The sequence below is a fragment of the Amblyomma mixtum genome, chromosome 3, assembly GCF_055824585.1.
Source record: "Amblyomma mixtum isolate Tamu chromosome 3, ASM5582458v1, whole genome shotgun sequence".
Lineage (NCBI taxonomy): Eukaryota > Metazoa > Arthropoda > Arachnida > Ixodida > Ixodidae > Amblyomma > Amblyomma mixtum.
This window is the reverse complement of record NC_143014.1, coordinates 131,214,263-131,229,964: the sequence shown is the minus strand read 5'-3', so window position 1 is coordinate 131,229,964 and position 15,702 is coordinate 131,214,263. Positions and strand designations below refer to the sequence as shown.

The 15,702-nt window shown below is 49.0% G+C and overlaps 1 protein-coding gene, 9 non-coding genes and 1 pseudogene across 11 annotated transcripts in view; 1 reads left to right on the top strand and 10 right to left on the bottom strand.

The window, feature by feature from the left end:
- The window catches only part of LOC149351830 (lysosomal alpha-mannosidase-like), a 123,680-nt gene that overhangs the window by 40,860 nt on the left and 67,118 nt on the right, over positions 1-15,702 (top strand). The gene's annotated exons all lie outside the window — the stretch shown is intronic.
- Positions 988-1,059, bottom strand: TRNAQ-CUG (transfer RNA glutamine (anticodon CUG)). The gene has a single exon. It is a non-coding gene; the product is annotated as a tRNA-Gln (tRNA).
- TRNAQ-CUG (transfer RNA glutamine (anticodon CUG)) lies at positions 6,020-6,091 on the bottom strand. Its single transcript has one exon. It is a non-coding gene; the product is annotated as a tRNA-Gln (tRNA).
- LOC149351880 (uncharacterized) lies at positions 9,753-10,943 on the bottom strand (annotated as a pseudogene).
- Positions 12,257-12,328, bottom strand: TRNAQ-CUG (transfer RNA glutamine (anticodon CUG)). Its single transcript has one exon. It is a non-coding gene; the product is annotated as a tRNA-Gln (tRNA).
- TRNAE-UUC (transfer RNA glutamic acid (anticodon UUC)) lies at positions 12,334-12,405 on the bottom strand. The gene has a single exon. It is a non-coding gene; the product is annotated as a tRNA-Glu (tRNA).
- Positions 12,486-12,557, bottom strand: TRNAQ-CUG (transfer RNA glutamine (anticodon CUG)). The gene has a single exon. It is a non-coding gene; the product is annotated as a tRNA-Gln (tRNA).
- TRNAE-UUC (transfer RNA glutamic acid (anticodon UUC)) lies at positions 12,563-12,634 on the bottom strand. The gene has a single exon. It is a non-coding gene; the product is annotated as a tRNA-Glu (tRNA).
- TRNAQ-CUG (transfer RNA glutamine (anticodon CUG)) lies at positions 12,719-12,790 on the bottom strand. The gene has a single exon. It is a non-coding gene; the product is annotated as a tRNA-Gln (tRNA).
- Positions 12,796-12,867, bottom strand: TRNAE-UUC (transfer RNA glutamic acid (anticodon UUC)). The gene has a single exon. It is a non-coding gene; the product is annotated as a tRNA-Glu (tRNA).
- TRNAE-UUC (transfer RNA glutamic acid (anticodon UUC)) lies at positions 13,018-13,089 on the bottom strand. The gene has a single exon. It is a non-coding gene; the product is annotated as a tRNA-Glu (tRNA).

The window sequence follows — 15,702 nt, the reverse complement described above, 5'->3', positions numbered from 1 at the left end:
GCTCGAGCGGTATTTTCGGCGCTGGCTTCAGGGTTGGCCTTCGAGTGGGCGTGGTCTTCACCGGCGGCTCATCGGTTGCAGTATGGCTGGTCTTGTGCCAGTCTTTGACGTCTTCATGCAGTCGTTTTGACGCAAGACTGCTGGCATTAGTCATGGTCACGTCTGTTAGTTCAGGCACTTCCTCGACCTCTTCACACGGTGCATTGCCTCTGTTCATTGGGTCACTCGTCAGCAGAGCCTCTTTGGTATCGGTCGAAGCGTTGGCATTCACTTTCTCATTTGAAGGTGCATCCACTTCGTGCGCCTGTGCAGCCCTACCTTCACCAAGAGTTAGCGAGATATCTGCCTCAGGCGTAGTTTCTGCCGCGTCTGCCTCATCCATTAGATGCTCTGTCGACAGTTCCTCGTTTGCGTTCCGGCCTGCCACGTTTGCGTAGGTACGCACGCATGTGCTTTCATCATGGCCATATCGTCGACACTTGGTACAACGTGGCACTCGGCAGTCACGCCTAATATGACCCGTAGCATGGCACCTCAAGCACAGCGGGGGCCGTCCAGGAACGACGAGAAGAGCCATGATTCCTGCGACTCGCAGCTGATGGGGAGATCTTCTATCGTCACACCAGGCTTGAGCTTCAGGCCAACCGTGCGCGTAGACGAACCTTTGTCTGCAATTCCCTGTACTCGCCAGCGTTCCTGGCTTTCAAATCCCCGTGAAGAAAAACAGTATTCATAACAGACGCACCTGTTGGCAGTGGCGGTAGAACAACTTGATAATCCTGGCTTTCTTCAGCAAAAAACCTGTTACCGCGGCTCTGCTGGGCCGCTGACACCGCTCCGACGGAGCTCATGATAACGCGTCCGTTCGCTAGCGCGGCCGGAAATGGAATGACTAGACCACGCCGGAACGCGGTGAACGGGAGCAAGTGGATGCACAAGAAACGTCGAAGGGAGTTTAAGTGGTAAAAAAAAAGAAAAACAAAGCGCAGGTCTCACCGAGATTTGAACTCGGATCGCTGGATTCAGAGTCCAGAGTGCTAACCATTACACCATGAGACCGCATTTTTCGACGCCGGGAATCGAACCCGGGCCTCCTGGGTGAGAGCCAGGTATCCTAGCCACTAGACCACGCCTTTTTTTTTCTTTATTGCCGGACTTCGACAGAGGTCACACAAAGCACATTCACCAAAGACAATCACAAAAACTAGCACAATAGTAGCCTAAAACCCACTTTGGTTAGGCGTTGTCAGATTAAAATTCTCTGAGATGCGTCAAAGGTTCTAACTTCGACAACCACTCAGGAACACATGGTCTTGTTTGTACTATCTCACAAAACTTGTGGATATTTTCCCGGAAATACATTCGAGCCGGCCTCGCGTCCGGGTCACAGTGGTACCCCGCTGTTCGAGAGCGCCATATACTGTGAAGGCCCACGAGCATAATAAGATCATCTGGTACGCCACCTTCGTTCTCTGTAGGCAGAAACCTGATTCCTTGAGGGTGCAGCGGTAATTCTTTCTTTAAAGTCCTTTGCAGGACGTCCCAGAAATAAACTCCCTCCCAACAATGAAGAAAAACGTGATCTACGGTTTCTGGTTGCTTGCATATTAGACAAAGTGATCCCCATGGAAGAAAGAGCCCCCTAGCCTGTTGAAATGATTTCACACTCAAAGTGCCTGTCTGCAACTTGAAAAAAAAAGTTTTTATCCCTGACGGCACATGCATATTTTTAACTCGTTTAAGGACATCGCTTCCTGGGCCTCCAGAGTATAAGGCTCTGTACATAGGTTCCGCGAAAACAGTTTCACATAGCCTTTTATACAACGTTTTCCTCTTAACATTGCTTAGAAATTCTATTGAAAAACGGGCGGTGAGAAAACGAACACTGAGGACAATCACTCTAAAAAACCCTGCAGTTCGTCCAGTCATTTGTTGTGTTGAGACAACAAACTACGGTAAAGCGCGCCCGAGCCTTACTTGGCACATGGTACGAAGAAAGGGATCCTCAATATCCCGTAAAAAAAAGAAACTATTTACAACTTGGCGCAAAAACAAATGCCCGAGTCCAAGACCGCCTACTTTGACGCTCCGGAAAAGATTCGACCGACTACACCTCTCCCAACTTAAGGCCCAAATAAAAACTGCGAACACACGATGAAGCTTTTGTACATTCAACTGAGAACAGTGCAACACTTGCATGACATACCAAAGCTTACTTATGAGAAAAAGATTGCAAACTGTGGCTCTCGAAAAAATAGACAAATGGGCGCTTTTCCATGTTGCTGTCTTCTCACGCGTTTCTTTCACTTGCTCTCGCCAATAAGGCTCAGAATCTTGATAAAATTCCAACGGAACGCCCAGGTACTTAACGGGTGCTGTCACCCATGAGACATTGGCGAAAGTTTCTGGGGTTGATGGCCAATCACCGTGCCAGAATCCAAGACACTTCCGCCAGTTCACCAAGCTTCCGGTAAATGCACTAAAGCGCCTTGAAATGTCGACCGTATGGGTTATACTGCTCTGATCGGTACAAAACACAGCGACGTCGTCTGCGTATGCAAGCAACTTCACTTCCGCTGCCTGCACTCGAAAACCATGGATTGAATCGTTTTCAATAATTCTTAGACACAATGCTTCGATATATATACAAAACAACAGGGGGCTGAGGGGGCAGCCTTGGCGCACCGAACGTTGTACGATTATGGGGGCCCCCAACTTCTTATTTACAATTAATCTTGTACTGCAGTTGCGGTACGCCATGGCAACTCCCTCACTAATTACAGACCCGACATTAATATGGTCTAGAACACAAAACAAAAGTTCATGAGACACACAATCAAAAGCTTTCTCGAGGTCGAGCTGGAGGACTGCCACACGGTCTTGCGTGGTATCACAGCACTCGAGCACGCACTTTGCTTTGTGGATGTGATTTACAATGGAACGCGCTTTTATCCCGCATGTTTGGTGTGAGCCAACTAATACCCGTATTACGGTTTGTAACCTGGCCGCTAGAACCTTCATGTATATCTTATAATCCACATTTGTCAAAGCGATCGGCCTGTAAGAGGACACCTGTCTTAATTTTTCTATCTGCTCGGTTTTCGGAATAAGTACGGTGTGAGATGACGCGTACGATGCGGGAAGTGAATGTAATTTATAAGCTTCGTTGAACACAGCGGTTAGTATTGGTGCTAGATCGTTCTTAAATGTTTTGTAAAACGCCGCGCTCAGCCCGTCAGGTCCAGGCGACTTTCCCGCGTTCAATTTATCTATGGCCCGTTCTACTTCGGCTTCACTAATCGCGCGCTCCAATCTTTGTTTGTCTTCATCGTCTACACGAGGCATAGCCTCCAAAAAATCTTCTTTGAACCGTGTCACATCTACTCGATGCTGGGCAAAAAGCATTTGATAATGATCAAAAAAGGCTTGCGCGATACTGTCGTTGTCATACACCGTTTGGCCTCCCCTCTCAACTTCTGCTACGTGATTTCGCCGTGCGCGCGCTCTTTATATTCCCAGTGCTCGCTTTGTGGGCGTCTCACAAGTAGCAAATTCTTCGGCTCTCGCGCGCACAAGCGCCCCTCGATATCGGTCTTCTTCAATCACTTCTATCTTTTGCTTGATTTTTTTTTATATCGTCTAAGAACATACCCGGTGATTTGCACTCCTCAGCAAATAATTTGTCAAGCAGGGACCTTAATTGTGCTTCGTGTAACTTTTCTTGGTATTTTATCCAGCTAGCTCTGTCGATAGCTTTTATTTTAATTTGTTGTTTGCAAATTTCCCATTGCATCCCCCATATGTGTATGCCGTCGCACGTTACTTTATTTACTTCTACTTTTACCATCTCAGTGAATGTTTCGTCCCGTAAAAGCTGGTTATTTAATTTCCATAAGTCCCACTGAAATACACTAGATCGTCTTTTAACTCCTATATTGCATTGCACCATGCAGTGATCTGAGAAAATCACGGGCACGACATCATAACTATTGCATTTTGGCACCAGATCTAAAGACACAGACTCTATCGAGACGAGCATGACTACTGCGTTGAAAATGCGTGAACCAAACATTACGCGTGCTTTCCACACATTCAGCCACGTCTTCCAAGGCAAAAAGATCTGTTAATTGGCTCAAAACATCGGTACTTCCATCCCGGTGGGAACGTGTGCTGGTTTTATCAGCAGCATTCAAAACACAGTTAAAATCATTCAGAAGAACTGCCTGTTTTTCAGTGCTTAGATATTGCTGGATACTTTCAAAAAACACAACTCGCTCCTCCAGCACATTGGGCGCATAAATGCAAATGAATCGCCATTCAACCCTCGCAAAACAAAAAGTCAACCACTACACATCGCCCCGATGGACATGAAAAATGCGCCTGCACCTCAAGACTCGGCAGTTTTTTTAACAAAAATAATACATCCGGCCGATGTGCCATTTGCGTGGCTAACGACTGCGTAATATCTGGCCGTGAAACGCTGCATCAAAATCCCGGTCTCTTCGTCCCCTTCCACTTTTGTTTCTTGGATAGCAAGAACATCAATCCCACGGTCTGTTAGGAGGCGGTAAACTTGGCTCTGCTTCTTTTTACCCGCTAGACCTCTCACACTGAGCGTACCCACCGTGAGCTTAAGCGCAGTTGCCATTTTTATAGACAGTGAAGAGACCGAGAGATCGGTGCTTACCGCTCACGTCTAGCACGCAGCTAGACGCCGTCGCCGCCACCAGAACCACCCGGTGCAAGAGCCTGGCTCTGCTGCACAGGCCCCTTGTCGTCGACCCGCTTTTCCGACGAGACATTAGGCCGCGGCTTGAAACTGGGCCGCCGCCCTTCGGCCGTTTTCGCTGGCGGCTCCTCGACGTTGGTTACTGTCACTTTGTGTCCATCGCCGCCGGTCTGGTCGTGGGATCGCTTAGCTGCTGCGGTGACGCTAGCAGTGTGTGCGTCGCCCTTGTCTGGGTTATACGAGCTCCTTGACGGTTCGGCGCCCTCCGCCTCTCTGGTTGCGTCGTTGCCCTTGGCGTCACCGCTGCCCGGTTTTGAAGAGGCCGTCACTGCCTGGCCCTTATCGGCTGAGTCAGTGCCTTTCGCCGCATCCTCTGCCTCAACCACGTCCATGGCCAAATCAGCTGCCTCGTCCGTGAGTACAGGCCCTGTAGCTGTCGCGTACGTGCGAACGCACTCGACGTCAGTGTGGCCGAACCGCCGGCATTTTGAGCACCGGGGCACCTTGCACTCGCGTCGGACGTGTCCTGTGCCGCGACAACGTAGGCATTGCATGGGGCGTCCAGGCGCCAAAACGAGGGCCAATTCGCCGCCGACTCGTACCTGATGAGGCAGGTCGTCCACTTTCATGCCAGGTTTCAGTTTCAGAAGAATGGTCCTTGTCGAGCCCTTCTCCTTGACGCCTTCGACGCGCCAACGCTCCCGCGTCACCTCCGTCACCGTTCCGTACGCCGCGAAAGCCGTTCGGACATCTTCATCGGGTACGCCGTGCAGCAACCAGTGGAGCCGCAACTTGAGCTGCTGGTCCTCGGGGTGGATGATCAGGCAGCGGCGTTCTTTCACCTTCAGCTCCTTCAGCGCAGCCAATTTCTTAGCACCATCCGCAGAGTCGAACGTCACCGCCCAGACGTGGTTGATATGGTACGCCCCCAACGCTACCACTTCGGGGAGCGCGCCAACGTTGGCGAGAGCATCCCTGAAATCTTCGACCTTGTACGGTCGCATTCGCACGTCAGCGTGCAAAAAAAAACGGTGTTGAGAACAACACGTCCTGTAGGCAAAGTCGGCAGAATAATCTGATAGTCATCTTCAGCGTGTTCAATCCTGTTACCGCGGCCGGCAAGGGCCGCTGTCGCTGCTCCGTTGGAGCCCATGATCCTGCGTCCGCACCGAACGGTAGCCGGAAGTAGAATGCACTAGACCACGCCGGAACGCGGTGAACGGGAGCAAGTGGATGCACAAGAAACGTCGAAGGGAGTTTAAGTGGTAAAAAAAAAGAAAAACAAAGCGCAGGTCTCACCGAGATTTGAACTCGGATCGCTGGATTCAGAGTCCAGAGTGCTAACCATTACACCATGAGACCGCACTTTCCGACGCCGGGAATCGAACCCGGGCATCCTGGGTGAGAGCCAGGTATCCTAGCCACTAGACCACTTTTTTTTTTCTTTATTGCCGACTTCGACGTTCACAACAATATACAATTGATAAAACGTGTCAACCAGGCTTTGGCTGACACGGCATGTTAAAATTTTTTCAGTTGCTTCAAACCGTCAAGCCCATCAACCCATTCTGGCGGTTCAGGTAGTCCTCTATACACTTCTCTGAAACGTACAACACTTTGAATGAAGTGTTCCCGTACAGAACGAACTTCTACATCAGCATGGTTGAACTGCATTCTTGTTTTCCACAAGCTGTGCAGGCCCAGGAGCATAATCGCATCCAATGGAATGCCATCTGCGTCGTGGAACGGTAAAAATCTTATGCCATAGGAATCTAAGGGTAAGTCTTTTTTTAAAGTCCTTTGAAGAACATCCCAGAAGAAGATGGGGTCCCAACAGTCCAAAAAAACGTGTTCTATGGTTTCAGCTCTTTTGCATAGAAAACAGTTAGTTGACCAGGGAATGAAGATGCCTTTATCTTGCATCCATGTTTTGACTGATAATGTGTTAGTGTGAAGTTTAAAGAAAAAGGATTTGACTGATGGCGATACTGGCATCTTCTTTACTCTCTTAAGAACATCTGCTCCTGGGCCTCCACGTTGTGGGAAACGGTACATCGGTACAGGTAGCATTATGTCCACTAAATCCTTATACAATTTTTTTCTCCCTACGCCACACAAATATTCCATAGAAAATCGCACATGCAACATCCTATACGCGAGTACGACCTCTCGCAGATACCCTCTCACGGCCCCACCCATGCTTTGGAACGAACACACAAGAACCTCTGGAAGAAATCGACCTAGCCGAGTTTGCACTACGGTGCGTAGGAACATATCGTTTTGATCTCGGAGGTACATAAAACGCGAGACCACTTGTCTCAAAAATAAGTGTGCGAGTCCAAGCCCACCTTTTTTCACGGACAAAAACAAATTTGTTCGACTGGTCCTCTCCCAAGTCGAAGACCAAATAAAAACGGCAAAAACACGATGGATATTTTGAATGTTGACCCGCGCTGCGCTCAGCACACTCATCACATACCATATCTTTGCGGCAAGGAAAATATTACAAACAGTGGCACGTGAGAACATGGACAATTGTCGTCCTTGCCAAGCATCGGTTTTTTCCTTGACTTTCGCTGCTTGCTCATTCCAGTACCGATCAGGCTCTCGGTAACAATCAAGTGGTACTCCTAGATATACTGTCGGAATGGTGGACCAGCGCATTCGAGAATAGTAGTCGGGCGTGACTTCCCAACTGCCATGCCAGTACCCGTAGCTTTTTTCCCAGTTGATCTGAGCCCCAGTGGATCTACAGAATTTGTGTACTACATCTGTGGCTTCACAAACACTCTCTCTATTTGAACAGAAAACTGCAATGTCATCGGCATATGCCAAGATTTTCACTTGCGCTGACTGCAGCCTGAAGCCCATTATGCGGTCGTTATTCTGGATAGCCAGGCAAAGAGGCTCAAGGTAGGCCGCGAATAGCAAGGGTGACAATGGACAACCCTGCCTCACAGAAGACCGCACTTGCAGGCTCTCTGTGAGGTCACCGTTGACAACAATTCGAGTTGTACAATTTGCGTAGGCCATTTTCACGCCCTCTGTTATTATCTCGCCCACATTCGAGTAATCTAATATGGCCAAGAGTACTTCATGGGAAACACGATCAAAGGCTTTTGCCAGATCCAGCTGCATCATCGCCACTTGGTCGTCAAAAGAGTCGCAGCATTCCAGCACGGATCGCGCTACGTGTATGTTAGTGGCAATGCTTCGCCCCTTTATGCCACATGTCTGATGTTCCCCTACCAGCATGGTTATGACTCCCTGCAATCTTTTTGCCAGCACCTTCATGAATATTTTGTAGTCAACGTTGGTGAGGCTTATCGGACGATAAGAGCTCACCAACAGGCGTTTTTCCGGATCATCAGTTTTTGGTATGAGCACAATGTGTGAAGTTGTGAAGGACATGGGAACACGTTTTGCTTCGTAACACTCGGCAAATACTTTCAGCAGGACAGGAGCTATCATAGCTCTAAATTTTTTGTAGAAGGCAGCCCCCAGGCCGTCTGGACCAGGAGCTTTACCAATTGGTAATGTGTCTATCGCGTGCTCTATTTCGTTCACGGAAATCGGTTGCTCAAGACGCGTTTTCACTTCTTCGTCAAGTTTCGGCATGAACGGTAGAAATTCACTGTAAAACTTTTCTTCAGCTTTTCGCGAATGACCCAATACGTCTTTGAAGTGGTCACAGATTACGCGCTTGATAACACTGCTGTCTGCCGAAATATCTGCGCCGGTACTTATTTGTCGTATTTCCTTCCGACATGCGTATCGTTTCTCATCAGACATAGCACGCTTTGTTGGCGTTTCCGCTGCTCACAGCTTCTCGGACCATGCACGAATAACTGCAGCTCTGTACTTATCAGCGTCTATTCTTTCAAGCTGTATTTTTACATCCCTTATTTCATTAAAACATGTTCCTGGTTCAGCGCTTTCTATACTGGTCAGGAATTCAAGCTGATCGCGAAGCTGTGTTTCGGTTTGTTTCTCTGCGTACCTCAAGGTGCTAGATTTTTCAATCGCTCTTATTTTGACAAGCTGCTTAAACTCTTCCCATTCGGTAGCGTAGTTTATCCGTTGCGCTGCAAGTAGCTTCTTTAGCTCTTGCGTTGCTCCATTATTAAATCCCTCGTCTTCCAATAATTTAGAATTAAATTTCCACAAGTGCCAGTTGAAACGAGTTTTCTTTTGTTTATTTCCAAAAGTCGCTATTACTAGGGAATGGTCACTAAAGGGCACAGGTTTTACTTCGTACATGGTACATAGCGGTACCAGCTCTGCTGACACATACAGTCTGTCTAGCCGTGCATGGCTATTTCCTTGAAAATGAGTATACTGCGGACGGGTACCATATGAGAATACATTCCCAATATCCTCTAAATAGTGGTCGTAGACCACTTCTTTCAAGACGTCCACGCTTTTGTCTCGCACCGAAGACCCATTTGCACGATCTGAGGCATGACAAACACAATTGAAATCGCCCGCTAATACCAGCACCCTGTCACAGTTTAAATATGTCTGGAAGCGCTCAAAAAACAGTTTCCGGTCGGTCTCTACATTCGGCGCATACGCACAAATAACCCTGAAATTCTGGCCGCAATGCACAAAATCAACGACAAGAAGTCGGCCGCTTTCACAGGAGAGCAAAGACTGCACAGTGATACCAATGTTATTCCGAATGAAGAGTACACAGCCACATGAGGCGCCAACAGAGTGACAGACGCATACATCGAAATGCGTACGGAAAACAGACACCATTCGATCCGTCGCCTCCTCACTTTAAATCTTAGTTTCCTGAATTGCTAATACGTGCAGATCGTTCTCTAGAAGAAGGCGACTCAACTGGCATTGTCGCCTTCTTGCCCCGAGGCCTCGTACATTCAAAGTTGCTACACGCAGTGCTCCCGTGAGATTGATCGCCATATCGAGTGAGAAAAAAAAAGCCCTTATCGCATGGTGTCTACCATCACGCCCGCACCACAAACCACCCACGCCCCAGCTCGGGTTCTACAGTGCAAAACTACGGAGGCGGTTTCCCCGCCTGCCGTGAGTCGGCCGGAATGTTCGGCCGCGGCTTGTAGGACGCTCGCCTCATACCTGGCGTTTTAGGAGGAGGCTCATCACCCCCACTGGCATCCTGCGGCGGCTCCTTGCTTGCGCTGTCATCATGCGCCCGTTTTCCGGCCGTGACACTGGTTGTTGGTGGAATGTCCATGGGCTCAGCCACATTACAGGCGGCGCTCACCGGAGAGTCCCCAGGCTTTGCAGTCGCATCTCTCGTCACGACATCGTCAGCCTGTGCAGGAGCTGGAGGCGACTGCGACGGAGTGTCGACCGGGCAAAGTTGCGCCTCCAACTGATCCGCCCGAGGAGCAGCCGACGCAGTCTCGCTCGCCACTGGCCCGCTCGCCGCTCTCGATGCGTCCTCCGCATCGGCCTCATCCATGAGCAGCTCTGTCGTCTCCTCACTGGTCGATGGTCCGGTGACGCTGGCATGCGTCCGAGCGCACTGGCTTTCCTCGTGCCCGAAACGACGGCAAGCACCGCAACGTGGGATTTTGCACTCACGCCGAATATGGCCAGTGCCGCGGCAGCGCAGGCAAAGGGGAGGCCTGCCCGACACGACCACAAGCGCAAGCTCTCCGGCTACGCTCACCTGGTGGGGCAAGTCGTCCATCTTGACGCCGGCGTTCAACTTAAAGGTCACCAGCCTCGTAGTTGAACCCTTGTCCGACACGCCTTGTGCGCGCCATCGCTCCCTTGTGACGTCCGTCACCTTCCCGAACGGAGCGAGGGCAAGCCGCACGTCTTCGTCCGGTACGCTGTGTAGGAGCCAATGTAGCTTCAATCGGACGTCCCTGTTTGCAGGATCTATCACAAGACATCGCGCACCTTTCACTTTGAGCTCACCGATGTTGATAATCTTCTTCGCAGCGTCGGCGTCCTTGAAGGTTACGGCCCACACATGACTCATGCGATACGCCCCCAGGGCGATAACTTCCGGCAGGAGCGAAAGTGGAGCGAGCGCATCTCGAAAATCTTCCACCCTGTAGGGGCGAGCACTGATGTCCCCGTGCAGGAAAACTGTGTTCAAAACAAAACGCCCTGTAGGCAAACTAGGCAGTACAACCTGGTACTAGCTGTCCGAGCCAAAATTCCTGTTTCCGCGGCCAGACATGGCCGCTGTAGCCGCTCCGACGGAGCTAGTCATTACACGTCCGTCACGCTCGGTGGCCGGAAGTGGAATCCAGACCACTTTCTTTTCTTTATTTCCGGTATTCACATATACATACAAAACAAACCGCAATCACCAACTAAGTTAAAAACGACCGCACACCTTGTGCGGACGTACTTAAAAGTCCTTCATCGACAATAACGGTTCCAAACGTGACAGCCATTCTGGGACACATTCCTGCAACTTTTGCTCCTCAAAAAAGTTTGTGATGCTTTCTCTAAAATACAGTCGTGCAGTTCTTACATCAGGATCAGCGTGCCGAACCGCCATTCTGCATTTCCAAATACTATGCAGGCACATTAACATAATCAAGTCAATAGGGGTTCCGTCATCACTTTCTATTGGTAAGTAACGAATTCCATAGGCGTCGAGTGGAAACTCTTTTTTGATGGTACGCTGGAGCACATCCCAGAGGAACACAGCATCCCAACACTGCAGGAACACATGCTCAATTGTTTCTTCTTTTCTGCATATTATACAATGTGTACCCCATAGAACAAAAAAAAAAAACCCTTTCGACCATCCACGGTTTTACAGTGAGAGTTCCCGTATGGAGTTTAAAAAAGAAAGACTTTACACCAGCTGGGACTGACATTGCTTTCACGCGCTTTAAAACGTTCTTCCCAAGGCCTGCTCTGTAAAGAGACGAATATAACGGTACGGGCAGAACCACATCGCAGAGATCTTTATAGAGCTTTTTCCCATTGACTTCGCTCAGATATTCAAGTGAAAACCGTGTTGACAGAAACCTGCACGAAATCACGACTTCACGCAGAAAGCCATGGACGCCGCCAGGCAAACTCCCGACGGGCGCAACCATATTAGGCAGTTGCATCCCCAAGCGAATTTGACAGATAGTACGTAAGAAAGGATGGTTCACATCCCTGAAGAAGAAGAAGCGATTGACCACTTGTCTCAAAAACAAATGCGCCAAACCACGCCCTCCATTCCGAACTCGCAAAAACAAATTAGTGCGGCTTGTTCTTTCCCAAGATGATGCCCAAATGAAAACGGCGAACACGCGATGAAATTTTTGTATGTTTACCCTTGAGCAATGCAAGACTTGGAGGGTGTACCAAATTTTGCTAACTAAAAAAATGTTACAAATTGTGGCTTTCGCAAACATCTACCAATTGCACCCATTCCTCTTATTTGCTCTATCTCGAAGATTGTCCACTTCTCTCCTCCCTAGCCACTAGACCACTCCGGAACGCGGTGAACGAGAGCAAGTGGGTGCACAAGAAACGTCGAAGGGAGTTTAAGTGGTAAAAAAAAGAAAAACAAAGCGCAGGTCTCACCGAGATTTGAACTCGGATCGCTGGATTCAGAGTCCAGAGTGCTAACCACTACACCATGAGACCGCATTTTCCGACGCCGTGAATCGAACCCGGGCCTCCTGGGTGAAAGCCACGTATCCTAGCCACTAGACCACGCCGGAACACGGTGAACGAGAGCAAGTGGGTGCACAAGAAACGTCGAAGGGAGTTTAAGTGGTAAAAAAAAAGAAACACAAAGCGCAGGTCTCACCGAGATTTGAACTCGGATCGCTGGATTCAGAGTCCAGAGTGCTAACCATTACACCATGAGACCGCATTTTCCGACGCCGGGAATCGAACCCGGGCCTCCTGGGTGAAAGCCATGTATCCTAGCCACTAGACCACGCCGGAACGCGGTGAACGAGAGCAAGTGGGTGCACAAGAAACGTCGAAGGGAGTTTAAGTGGTAAAAAAAAAAAAAGAAAAACAAAGCGCAGGTCTCACCGAGATTTGAACTCGGATCGCTGGATTCAGAGTCCAGAGTGCTAACCATTACACCATGAGACCGCATTTTCCGACGCCGGGAATCGAACCCGGGCCTCCTGGGTGAAAGCCAGGTATCCTAGCCACTAGACCACGCCGGAACGCGGTGAACGAGAGCAAGTGGGTGCACAAGAAACGTCGAAGGGAGTTTAAGTGGTAAAAAAAAAGAAAAACAAAGCGCAGGTCTCACCGAGATTTGAACTCGGATCGCTGGATTCAGATTGCTAACCATTACACCATGAGACCGCATTTTCCGACGCCGGGAATCGAACCCGGGCCTCCTGGGTGAAAGCCACGTATCCTAGCCACTAGACCACGCCAGATTTTTTTTTCTTTATTTCCTGGCTTTGGAAAACAACACTTCACAAAAAAAGGAACAGACAAATCACAAAAGTAATAGTACAGGACAATGAACACATTGAAAGACATACTCAGCCAGCGTCAGGCTGGCTTCGTCACATTAAAACTCCCGCAAAGACAACAAAGGCTCTACCCTTGAGAGCCAGTCGGGAGGTTCCGCAGCCGCTTTTTGTATAGCGACAAACCAATCCATAGACTCTCGGAAATAAATTCGGGCAGGGTGCGCTTCCCTGTCACAGTGATAGCCCGCCATTCTGGAGCGCCATATACAGTGGAGACCCAGGAGCATAATTAAATCAAATGGAACCCCGTCGTCATTATCAATGCTTAAATATCGAATGCCATGCGAATCTAGGGGGAAATCTTTCTTCATAGTCCGTTGCAAAACATCCCAAAAATAAACCCCTTCCCAACAATGTAAAAAAACATGGTCTATTGTTTCCGGCTGCTTACAGATTAAACAATGCGAACCCCAAGGTAAAAATAAATCCTTTCCCTCGAAAAATTTCTTTACTGACAACGTTCCGGTGTGTAATTTAAAGAAAAAGGTCTTAGCGCCTGGTGGCACCTGCATTTTCTTTACTCTCTTTAAGACGTCTGAGCCTGGGCCTCCACTGTATAAGGCTCTATACAAAGGTTGTGGCAAAACAGTGTCACATAAATCGTGGTACAGCTTTTTCCGTTTTACACAACACAGATATTCATTAGAAAAACGCACTGAAAGAAATCTAACACTTGCGACGACCTCTCTGTAATAGCCGAATATACCACACGTAACTTCTTCGGTGGAGACAACAAACTCCGGCAGTAGGCGCCGCAGCCTAACTTGGTAGACAGTGCGCAAGAAAGGGTCGGAAACGTCGCGAAAAAACAAAAACCGGTTGACCACTTGCCGCAAAAAGAGGTGTCCAAGTCCCAAGCCACCGTCTTTCACCCGACGGAATAAGTTTGTTCTGCTGCAGCGTTCCCATTCTGCAGCCCAAACAAAGACGGCGAAAATCCTGTGGAGCCTCTGTACGTTTACACGCGAACAATGCAAAACTTGCATAACAAACCAAAGTTTACTGATATAAAAAAGGTTACATACAGTAGCTCTGGCGAAAATCGATAAGTTGGCACCTTTCCACTTCTCCGCTTTCTCCCGTAGCGCTTTCGTCTGTTCTTGCCAATATTGCTCGCTTTGGCGGTAACCATCAAGCTCGACGCCTAAGTACTTGGTTGGGGTTTTCGCCCACGTCACATTTGCAAAGTGTTCAGGCTTCGATGGCCACCGTCCATGCCAGAACCCAAGGCACTTGGCCCAGTTCACCCCGCTTCCGGTAACCTGAGAGAACTCACGGACACATTTGACAGCCTCGGTTATGCTCTCATGGTCCACCGTACAAACTGCAACATCATCCGCGTACGCCAGCAGCTTCACCTCGGCTGCTTGTAACTTAAACCCATTAACGTTTTCATTGTTCAATATTTTAATACACAATGTCTCAATGTATATACAAAACAAAAGAGGGCTGAGAGGGCAGCCCTGTCGCACCGAACGCTGCACGCCAATGGGGGCCCCCAGACTCTTATTTACGATCAATCTCGTCGTGCAGTCTCGGTACGCCAGGGCCACGCCCTTGCGGATAACTGACCCAACATTCACATGGTCCAAAATAGAGAACAAAATTTCGTGATCGACGCAGTCAAAAGCTTTCTCAAGGTCGAGCTGGAGAATGGCCACCCGACCATTCGAGTCATCACAACACTCAAGAACACTTCGCATCTTATGAATATTGGACATTATTGACCTCCCTTTTATCCCACACGTCTGGTGTGGCCCAACTATATCCTTAATCACCGTCTGCAACCTCCGAGCCAAAACCTTCATAAAAATTTTTTCAACGTTCGTAAGTGCTATGGGTCTGTAGGCTGTAACCAGTCGCAATTTATCTATTTGATCCGTTTTAGGAATGAGCACCGCGTGGGATGACCCATATGACGGAGGCAGTGCATTTACTGTGTAGGCTGCGTTAAAGATCACGTTCAAGATAGGGGCAATTTCGTGCTTGAATTCTTTGTAAAAACGCGCGCTGAGCCCATGTGGTCCCGGCGATTTACCGGGGTTTAAGCTGGCGATTGCATGCCCCACTTCGGCTTCAGTGATAGCCACTTCTAATCTCTCTTTTACGTCATCACCAAGACGCGGCATCGCCGCCAGAAACTGATCTTTAAATGTGATAGTGTCTACCGTGTGGGATGCGAAGAGCGCTTGGTAATGCTCGTTGAAAGCTGCTTTTATGTGGTCGTTGTCTGCCGACAAGACACCGCCCCATTCTATTTTGTCGATGTGGTTCCTTTCAGCGTTTGCTTTTTCCAACCCCAGCGCTCGTTTTGATGGCGCCTCCCCTGCAGCTGTGTCTTCTGCCCTTGCCCTCACTAACGCTCCCCGATACCGTTCTTGTTCGATCAATTCTAGTTTTTGCTTTGTTTTCCTTACATCTGCCTTCCATTTCCCCGGCGCTAGAGATTCCTGTTGAAGCAGCCTATGGAGCAGCTTCCTTAACTCTGTCTCTTTCTGTTTTTCTTGAAACCGT